We start from the raw sequence: 11,641 nt of genomic DNA on the forward strand, positions 1-11,641 counted from the left end.
TTGCCTGTTGATGTTATTTGTTTACCTGTTTTGTATTTATACTTATATTCCTATTTTTATAGTTATTCTACTTTGGTTGCTAATGGTGTAACGTTATATTCTTTATGCCTTTATCCCTTTACCCCTTGGCTTCTTGTTCCCTTTACTATATTTGTCCATATCCTTGTCTTTAGTGCACCCCTTTGTGCAACGCTCAAATATTATGACAGCAAAACAACTAAGGTCTGGGCGATTACTGGTGGGTAGGACTTGTGCAAAAACTAAATCAAATCCCTTACGAAATAAGGATGTCTCTGGCATACTGTTGAAAGGAAAAAGTCAACTATTTAGTCTATGGGAAAGGGGAAAGGAAAAAAATCCCCCAGTTGGGTCAAATATCGTAACTACTGGAAACGGAGGAGAAAATGTGAGTGGGAACAGAAATGATGTTGTAATGGCTGAAATGGCAAATACTGTTAATAATGTCCTTGATATGATTGAGGATGTAGAATCACATACTACTGGTAGTAAATATGGAGGGGGAGAATCCCAAGATTCCCAGAAATCCCAGAGGTACCCAGTACCGGGTCCTGGGGGTCTAATCGGCTTTCCTATCCCTCCAGTATCCTTCAGACCTGCTCTTAAAACAGTAGATGTGATTCTACACAAAACTCCACACACACCCCATGGAACCATAGAAGAACCCCTTGGTCCCTGTCCAGTAGAGGGTATTCAAAGCAAAGATCTTACTCTCCCGGATCTAGATTTAGAACTTTGCAGGAGGTATATTTCTTGTGATACTAGCAAGATTATAGAACTAGCAAATACTCCAGCAATAACAGTCCCAATAGGACTAAAATTATTCAGCAGTACTCCATCTAATAAATCAAATTACTCTCTTCTGCATTCACATCCCTCTATGAGCCCCGATTTAAATATTAACGATATCCAACCCAGTCAAATTATCAGGAAGAATATAATAGTCTCTGACTCTCTACTACCCCTAGAACATCTACTATCCTCTATTCTAACGCTACTTGAAAAATTCATAGGAGGTTCAGACTGTGTGTTGGAAACTGTAACTCAAATATTAAAGGTATTGTTAAAAAGTATTCAGGAGAAGGAGGTTAGTCCAAAAACTGATTCTGAACAAGTAGAAGTGGAAGTTAAGGTAGAAGAGGTTTTGGAGAATATACCTGAGAATGCTAATAGTCTCCCAACCTATACTGATCACGATGGCAATCCCCAAACTGATAAGCAAATGAATAAAGTGGCGATGTTAGAGAAGACCTTTGAACCCTCATCAAAATCTATACAGGTTAATTATGATTCAGCTCAAGACGTAAAAGATTTGGTAGACTCAGCAAAAAGGATAGATAAGGAAGTATTCCCTATTTTTAAAACCCAGTTAAGTGATGAAAAAGATGATGTTTTAGGAACTCTAAACTTGGGAAAAAATTTGAGAAATGGAAAAATGAAAAGAATAAAGGGAAAAAGATGAAATCAATACGAAGATTCTCAAAAAAGAAGCACAGGAGAATTCGCTTTAAAGAAAAATTTGAGGTCTCAGTTAGTAAGGAATCTTCCCCCGAGACACTGCAAAATGCTTCACAAGATATGAACCAGAAAGACAAAGCTGATCTAGTGAAGCCGGAGATTAAAAAGCTAGGAATAGGGCCAATGACGGCCTGTGAAGCTCCCCCCTCGAATATTGCATACCCCATTACAGTTCATGACAATATCGTAATAGAGGGGTCTCCATCACTTATAACAGTGGAGCAGGCGAGGCCTGTTAGCCCATTTCCTTCAGTACTTAATCCCTTGGCTGTTCCTTTCCCTGTCATGGTAAAAAGTAGAGGTAGCCCTCAGATAACTGCTGTCGAACGCATCAGGGAAAGTACAGACACACGCCAGTTAGATTTCATGCCTCTGTTTGGTACGGATTTAATATTAAATAGGACTTCGCTTAAATGTCTTCTGGAGATTGAAAGCTTGAAACTTATTCAAAGTAGTGATATAAGCTTAGTCTCCATCTTAAAAACAGAAGTTGGCTATAAATTGAGGGTAAGGTTTAATTCCAAAATGATTGCAAACCTTATATTACAATGGTCAGAAGGCCTACAAAGTAGGGAGATTGATGTTATTCCTTTCTCTGAGAAACCCCTAAATAGAGCCCTCCACAATAAGTCTTTGTTAACACATATAGACTCTTGCAGTAGAGATCGCCCGTATGAAACAGAGGAATTAAAAATCTGTATCACAAAAAATGGCAGACAAGTGAAATTTAAAGACTCCATCTCACTTTCTTCTCAATTGAACGCCAAAGAAGATAGTGCAAAACGGAACTGGTTACCTGGTGTTCTATCGAGCAGATCCAATAGTAAACTTCCACAACAGCCATCGTTCTAGCAATGAATAAAAAATAGTATCACGGAATGCAGCAGGAATAAAGAATAGTAGGGAGAAGTTACACTAGATGCCAGTGCACTAGATGTAAGCATGATTTGTCTTCAAGAGACCTGGTGTACAGATGAACTATTATGTAATGATTATTTCACTTTAGATTGTAAAGCAATTCCATCCAGGAGAGGACATGCAAAGGGAGGGGTGGCATGCCTGCTATAAAATAAGATAAAATTGAATTATGATTACTACAAAGATCCTAGTAATCTTTTCCTGGCAATAACATTGTATAATCCTGACAATACTGTAAATTGTAAACCATTGACTTTGATTAATACTTATATTCCTCCAGACGCCTGTTACAATATACTCTTAAAGACGTTATTTTCATACATAATGAAAGTCAATGAAGTAGAACTCTCCCCTCATATAGTATTGGTAGGGGTATGAATTGTAAAATCTCTAATTCTACTTTGGACATATTCCAAAATAAGGAAAAAGAAGAATCCCTACAGATCCCACAAGCGCTCTTTCCACAAAATATTAGGACAAATAAGAGAGGGAAAATGTTCCTTGATGAACTAATGAAAGTTGATGGCATTATAGTAAATGGAAGATTGCCTTCAGATACACCTGCAAACTTTACTTGTACATCCTATAGAAGAGAATCTATTCTGGACTATGTGGTAGTGGGAAGTACCTCCTTCTTCTTATTGAAAGATCTTAAGGTCTCCAATTCTCTCTACAGTCACCACAAAGTACTAACTCTCACTGTAAATCTATATTTACTCTTGAGCGATTCATGGGCAGTAAACGGTGAATCTGTTGGTTTCTCTAACACATCAGGGAGATGTCATTGGGATACCAAGGCCATCTTGGGCCTGGATAGTATCTTAGAGGTCACTGTAGAGAATTGATCAGAGATTACCAGTTTTAATGCTTTCATGATTAAGGCGATAGATATTGCAAAAAAAGTTGAATCAAAGAAAAAGTACTAAAGTAGCCCCCAGATCCCTACAGCCGTTTAATCTTGAAATAAACAATTTAATTAGAGAACAGTACTTGAACTACTCCTCTGATAGATACCATAGAATACTACTATTAAAGAAGAGGACTAGGGAAAAGGTTAAGCTAAGAATAGAGAGGGAAGATACATCTGGACTAAACTGAGAGAAGCAGTGATGAAAGGCCAAGTAAGAACATATTGGTCTCCTATCGGGGAGGGATGTGGAGCTAGATCAAGACCACTACCAGTTGCCAATAAAGAGTATAAATGGGTTAGCTATATCCAGGACTTATATGCAAGTAATGCAACCGAAATTGACTGTATGGGATTAAAGGAAGACCCCTTATCGTATGGCTCGCCATCTGAAAAAGATATTGAAAGGGGATGCGATCTTCCGGGGCGATGGGCCCGGATGAGCTACCTATAACAGTTTTTAAACAAAACAGTACAATGTGGAGCAAAATACTTTATCCGGTGTTCAATTATTGCGATACAAATAAAATGGTCCACCCTTCTTGGAAGGGGAGTATATTAGTCCCCCAGTTTAAGAAGGGAGACAGAGAAGTCCCAAATAACTACCGTCAAATTGCACTTTTAGACGCAATGGGTAAAGTTTTTGCTAAATGCCTCTTGACCCAAATTAATGACTGGGTGGATGCGGGTAAAATCTTACCTTTTGAACAAACCGGATTTAGGAAAAATCATGGAACTATCGATAATCTAACGGCACTACAGGTAATAAGCGAAAAATATGTTAAAGTTAGAGGCGGAAGAGTGTAAACAGCGTTTATAGACTTCTCCACAGCATTTGTCGGACCTGAGTATGCCGCCCATCCTTTTGGAGTTAGTTCATGCTCTTCATACAGACACTTGGTGTAGAGTCTTAATGAGTGGGGAAAGAGGTCTCTCCGAAACTATCCCCACTGTAAATGGCCTAAAACAAGGATGTTTATTTGCCCCTCTAATATTCTCCTTATATTTATCTGACCTTCCCCATGCTTTGTCTCAAAGTGAGGGCATCGCCCCATTGCTAGGGAGAAAACCGATAGACTGTTTACTTTATGCTGACGACATATTAATATTGGATCTGACGCCGAGGGGATTAAATAGCCGTCTGCAGGTACTACACGAATATGCAGAGGCCCACTCCTTAAAGATAAATGCATCAAAAAGTAAAACAATGTGCATGCACGGAAGAAAAAAGTTGAAGTATGGGAATTATGGGGTCAATTAGGATGGCGGACAGATCGCCACCGCCATGCAGGCAGTGGCGATCCGTCCGCTATCCTTGCCCATCTGCCACCTATTTCCCCCCAGCCATATAACAAAGGTGGGGGGACCGTGGCGGATGGGAAGACCGTCCGCCGCTTTTCCGCTCTAATATGGTGGCGGTGTCTATCAGACTCCACCAGCCATATTAGGATGTGCTGGGGGCTATGCATTTCCGTGGCGGCAATGCCGCCACAAAAAGGCATACAGTCCTTGCTTTGGGGGCCCGTTGCGGGTCCCCAGGGTGAATGGGGGGGTGGGGGTGCACATGGTGGGTACCTATGGTACCCCCCTGCATTTCAAAATACAACATGGCAGGCACCGCGTGGTGCTTGTCATGTTGTGCTTTGAAACGCACAACATGTATTTTTAATACTGCGGCGGGCGGTGCTTTCAGCACCGCCCGCCGCAATGTTAAAAATGCAGGATGCATCTGCCACTGTGGCGGGTGCATCCTAATTCCACGGATGGGACCTCCGCACCTGTGGCGGACGGTCCCGTCCTCAGACTTTGCCCGTCCGCCATCCTAATGGACCTCTATGTTTGGTCAGTAGGTGGACAAAAACTGGAACGCGTAAAATCATTTCTTTTCTTGGGAAAAACAGTGTGCGGCAACCTAAGTGACAAAGCCCATATAGAAAATAATATTCATAAAGCAATTACACAGGGGAAAAGTTTGGGTTCCCTCTATAGATCAACTGGAAGAAGACATTTTGCACTTTTATTAGAGGTATTTCGTGCTAAAATCCCTGCTTCCCTGTTGTATGATATTGAACTACTTGACTTAGGAAAATGGGGCTTTTTAACTACGACAGAAGGCAAAATTTTACGGAGCCTAGCCTCAGTCAACTCTGCTTGTTCCGTGGCTGCACTAAGGTTGGAATTTTGTCTGGGTACAGGGTCTTGCAGGGATAGTGCGATTGGTCACACGCCTTGTAAAGGGTGATCCCGGCACACTAAGATATTTTATCCGGAAAGAGTTATTAGGAAGCTTAAATGAGAAGTCATTAGTTGTTAAAAATTTTAGAACTGCAGTTGATTTGCTACAACTGGATGAATCTGTACTTTTCACCATTTCACCATTTCGCCATATCAATTAAAGTACATCTTGAAACAGGCCAGCTGGAACTTAAGTTTCACCATGTCTAGGGAAGCCCGTATTTTAAAGAGAGGCGCCCACCCGGCTATTGACTCCTGTGTGATAAACAAAGTACAGGCTTATATCACTTGTAACCTGCCCCATGGAGTGCGCCGATTTTGGTTATTACTGAGGCAGGGTATACTCCTTCTAAACAACATATTATCTAAATGGTATGGTTCTTCTCCAGTTTGTAATTTGTGTAATAATTCTATCCAGGATGTCACTCATGTGCTATTTATCTGCCCAGCCCTATTGTTGTATCGGATTAAATGGATGAGGCCAATCTGTTTACAATTATCTATTCTTTCTGCCTCTGTACTAACAGATTCTATTTATGAACCGCCAAATGAACTGTTTTGTCATAGGATTTTTAACTTTTTTAAATGTTTTTTAGATATGTATTAAAACTTTCATATGGAGGTTATGATTATAAAACTTGGTTTTATCTGATGTTTTATAACACTTAGGGTATTTATATATCACATTTTAATGTTTTGTAATTGTAAAATTCAATTTTATGTGGATCTCTTTGGAATTCCAAGATCATAAATAAATAAACTTTGACTTTGACTTTGACTCATATCTCATAGTCCTACTTGACCCACAGCCAATGACATACTCATTCAAAGACCCATACAAACACCTACACACCCATCTACTCACCAATACAGCCACTAACACCCATTCACACATTCACCCATACAGTTACCTATAAATCCCCTCATTCACTCACATACTCACTTACATAGCACACATTCCCTTCCTCACACACACTGGTCCCTCACAACCACTAACACATCCACTCACTGACTCATACAGCATCAATTCTCAAACATACTCACTCAGTTATGCATCTATGTATATGCACCTGCATTCACACTGATACACCATTCACTCACACATATACTAATGTATACACTTGTCACTCAGTCACAAAAGTACTGAGACAGCCACTCATTCATCATACAAACAGTTGATACACATTCACCTACCCATACAGGCTTTCTGGTACTCTCACACTCACATATTTTTCAAGTATCACAGTCAGTCACTCACTGATACAAGAATTCAAACACTCTCTGTTACCTCCATACAACAACTTACACACACAAAATCACACATACAGTTACTTAGATACACAGTCAATTACATATACACTAACTCACACCCAAAATATAGAACAAGGCATATTCACACTGTTACAAACATACATATAACATGTAATTTTTCTTTGTTTCTTTGACCAAAACAGGTTGTTGTAAAAGAACTGTTTTTTTAAAACCAGGGATTTTTTTTGTATTTTTCAAAACATTTTGAGGTGTTTTTGTTATTTTCTTACTTTTTCTTCAAAAATAAAACAACAACAGGCGCAGGAAAATGCTGTGCTTTAAGAGAGGAAAATATTAACAATGGTTACTGTTAATAGTGTCCAGTATTTTTGCAACCACTTGTTCACCAACACTTAACACAGTTTTACACTTTGGGTAGAACAGGCAAGCCTTCGCAAAATTTGGTATAGTAAGAGACATGTTCATAACTTCTCAGACTGCTGTAAATGTTTCACGTAAGGATGGGGGGAGGAATTCAGCTCACCTGTGACTGGCTGCTGCTAGCCTGCTCACACCTGATGCTTGTGATTACTGTGATCTCTTTTAAGCCTCAGCTCCTTTCAGTCTTGTGTTGGTCATTGTAGCTGTGTACCAGTGAGACCGACCCTTGTTTCCTGAACTTTTGTCATCCTTATTTCCAGAATTCCTGATCTATAGCTATTCTTTGTGCCTGAATTAGCACTACCTGCAGTGCTACCTTGTTTCCTGAGTTCCTGAGCTATAGTTATTCTTTGTTTCTGTTCCTGAGCTGCAGCTATTTCTTGTTCCTAATTTAAATTGCTTGCAGTGCTCTCTTGACTCCTTGTTTCCTGAGCAGTAAGTAGCTATTTCCTGTTTCCAGTACTAGCATTGCCTGCCAGTTCTACTTAGATTCCAGAGCTATAGCTATTCATTGTTCCCGAACTAGTACTTTCTTCAGAGCTACCTCTTTTCCTTGAATCCTGATCCAGTTGTACTCTAAGGCTCCCTTGAGCCTCTCCCCTTCTGTATTTACTTGTTTACAAACCCTGTCTCTCTTCCCATTACCTTTGTTCCAGTTCCTAGTTTGCTGTCTTTCTATTCCTGCTGTCTTGCTTCTATTACCTTATGTATTAGTTACTTGTTTTCTGCCAAGTGTGCCATGTAATTTCCTTCTTTTCCTGTTAAGCTCTCCTCTTTGCTAGCTCCTTGTCTATTGTGCCTGTATTTATTTCTACCCCCTTGCTGTTACTGCCTTGATTGTTCCTTTTTGATCGCCAGGATCTGAAGGGCACAGCTGACAACCTATGTGGTTTTTTTTGTTCACTGTGAGTATTGTCTTTGAGTTATATGTATAACATCACCATAGGTATCAGCTCCACAGACCCTGCCTTTGAATGCATATACTATTTGTGGGTATTTGCAGTCAGTATCTGTAACAGCAATTGTGGGTGAGAAACTTACTGCACTTCAGTCTTACTGTTTGGAGCTCCAAAGTGCTTTAGCCCACATTTTGTTTATTGTTAATGTTGTTGTATATATATATATATATTGAAAAATAATTGATAATGGAGAAAAAACACAAATGAACTTACTAAAAGGAGATTACCAGCCGCATGCAGCACTCCACCTCCCATAATGCACTAGTGGAGATTGGATGTAAACACGCCCTCTGGGGGAGGTTGGCTGTTGAAATAAATGCTGATTAACAAGACATGCTGGCCTCAATTGTGCTTTTTTCAGCCCAGGAAGAAGGGGCGTCAAGCCCTGAAACGCGTTGGCAGCAAGTAACACGAACGGAGGTAATCACGAGGCTGCATTTCATTGCCGGATGGTCGAGAGCAGCAGTGTGCGATCCTAAAGCTGGGACGTTTTGAGAGAACATATATATATATATATATATATATGTCTTGCACATCCTTTCTGGGTGTAGTTTTCTGAATGCTAAATCGCCTCATGAGTGCCTGTCCTTTCTGAGTCTTAGCCATCTTGTTCCTTTGTGCAGGCTTCCCCTTTGGATCCCTTTTCTCCTCTGACTTCCTGTGTGATTCAGGGCAGCGCAGTACTCCTTGTTCTGCTTACATTTTCTACCCAGTTGTCAGTCTTTGCCCAAGTCCCTGACTGTGTCCCGGACAGTGCGGGCGAGGTTTGCAGAAGGTATTGTGGCGTTCTACAGAAGTACACTTGAAAGTTGTTGTGCACTTATTTATGTGCGGTGCTTTGATGCGAAGAGATAACCCATTCCCCAGTTGGACAATCAAAATCACCCAGTTTGTACAAAAAATTGGTTTCCCCAGCACACGATAATGTCAACATTTATTACATAAATAACAGATATCAACATTTCTTGTCCTTCTTTGTATTTGTTAGGTTCTTTCTCAAATGCTCTTGTTTATTTTTTTTTTTTTTGCCTCTTTGTTAGCCAACACGTGTTTCGTCGCCCATGGCAGGTGGCCGCGATGTCCTCATGGCTATTTCATTGATATGTTTAGAGTTATCTTCTAACCGGTTGTAATCCGTCCCAGTTTTCCCAAATAGTTCCTTGTCTTTAATAGTTTTTCTCTCCCAATCGTATCTGTATTATCCCTTATTATTTGTTGCCAAACACTTTACCCCCTTCCTAGTGTTTGCTAGTGCAGCCTTCCGTTGTCCCAGTGAGTATGAAGCGTTCAAAGTACAAAGCGTACAAAAATCAGCATCTATTCAATTCTAACTATATACCTGAAGGTACACATTCAAAAAAATCTAGAATAGCGTGCCGCAGAAGTAGCGCCTTGTCAAATACATTATGCCCCAGGTACATTAAAAACACACGTAGCGAGAAGAAAACTTGGTTACCTGAAAAACCACAAGGTTTTTATACATGTGAGTCTTGTAATGTATGTGACTTAGGACTGAAAAAATTGACAAACTGTGAACACAATAAGTCCAGAGAATACTTTATTGACTCCTTTATGAACTGTAACACTACCTTTACGGTGTATTTGATAGGCTGTGCTTGCGGTAAGTTATATATTGGAAGTAATAAATGCAGCTTAAAGTTGCGGATTCAAGAACATGTGAGAGCTGTTACAAACAGAGATCCAAAGTATCCGGTTGTGACTCATATATAGCGGGAACATCCAGATGAAACAAGAATCTGGTTCGATGCCGTTGAACAGATACTGTCCCATGAAAGACGAGGCAGCTGAGAAATGGCCCTAAGACAGGCAGAAGCCAAATGGATCTGTTGTTTCAGAGCAGTATTACTGGGTCTTAATACTAACAATTAATTCCATCATTTTCCATAGCTCTTCATTATGCTTCTGTGATACATGATTGTGAGCCCATGTAGGATGCTTCATTACGTCTTTTTCTCACGTATTTATGAGTTCATGTATACCAGTCCTAATGATGATAATTATGCATAGATGATTCTACATTATGCTGTTAAATATTCCAAGAATGTGTTTTACTAGAATTGTTTAAAGTGCCAGTACTGTCTTCATTATAAATATGCTAATTTTGAAATCAATAAGAAATGACCCTTTAGAGAATACATCAATGTAAGATTAATGTAATGATATTGATCATTTATAGGAAATGCAAATCATCATGTTTACAATTGTTAAGTGACTATATAAAATAATAATGCTGTGACATATTAGAAATGACTCTTTGGATAACATATCGACATAAGATTCATGTAAGGATATTGATTATTTGCATGAAATTCAAATCAGTACGTTTATAATTATTAGGTGACTATATGTAATATTGATGCTGTGACATATTGCCTAGTTAGAATGGCTCTCACCCTCTCAGAGATGGTACTGTTTTAGTTAACGCTATGCTCTAAACATAAGATAATAATGACAACTTTTAATATTAATATTTTTCTTCCATTCCCCTCATGTTAAATACGTATGTCACTAATTGTACAAATAATCTTACTAACTGTCTTTCACAACATAAGTGAATTTGTACTTAGTATTCACTTTCAAAGAGACATATATCCTGTTTACGCTAAACATCCTTGCATGTTCCAAGATGGCCCTGCAGCAAATGTTTAACTAGTATAAAGCTGCAACCTATTTAACATCGAATATAGGTGGCTCTTTCGTCATAAATAACAAAAACGAAGTTAGTTTGCTTTAAAATATGGTTTAAGGCATGTACTGAGCTGCCATATACCCCCAACTAGCAACCACAGCATCCTTGCAAAATATATTTATGTTCATTAACATGTTACAAGATGGCGGCCAAGCCATCACCCTCCTGAATGTTTTAAGTAGGCGCTGTTGTAAAAGCCCAATCACCATAAAGCCATGACCTTTGTAATATCGAATACAGACTCGCTTTTGTCACATATGAGAAAAACTAAGATAGTTTGCTTTAACATTTCTTTCCGGCATGTACTGGGTTGTCAACTGCCCCTTAGCAGCATCAAAAACACTTGCCCTGTGTCTATCCTTGTCCATTGACATGCTGTAAGATGGCGTCCAAATCTTCGGAATCCGATGGGCAGAATGAAACCAGGTGCTAAGAATTTATTTGGATGGTTGGGAGTATATAAACATTCTTCAGTCCATCTCCGAACATTTGAGGCCCGACAACGCGAGGGAGGCAGAGGCGCTGTGGGCACATGGACCCAGTAAGTACGATTACGCAAGCTGAATTAGCTAACACATTGGCTGTTAATTGATGTGTTTAAGGATCTAGAGACCGCTTACTTTAATATTCCTAATTAGTCTTAAGTTACCTCTGAAATAAGGATACAGACCAGTCAATTAAAAT

Source organism: Lissotriton helveticus, chromosome 12, assembly GCF_964261635.1.
Source record: "Lissotriton helveticus chromosome 12, aLisHel1.1, whole genome shotgun sequence".
NCBI lineage: Eukaryota > Metazoa > Chordata > Amphibia > Caudata > Salamandridae > Lissotriton > Lissotriton helveticus.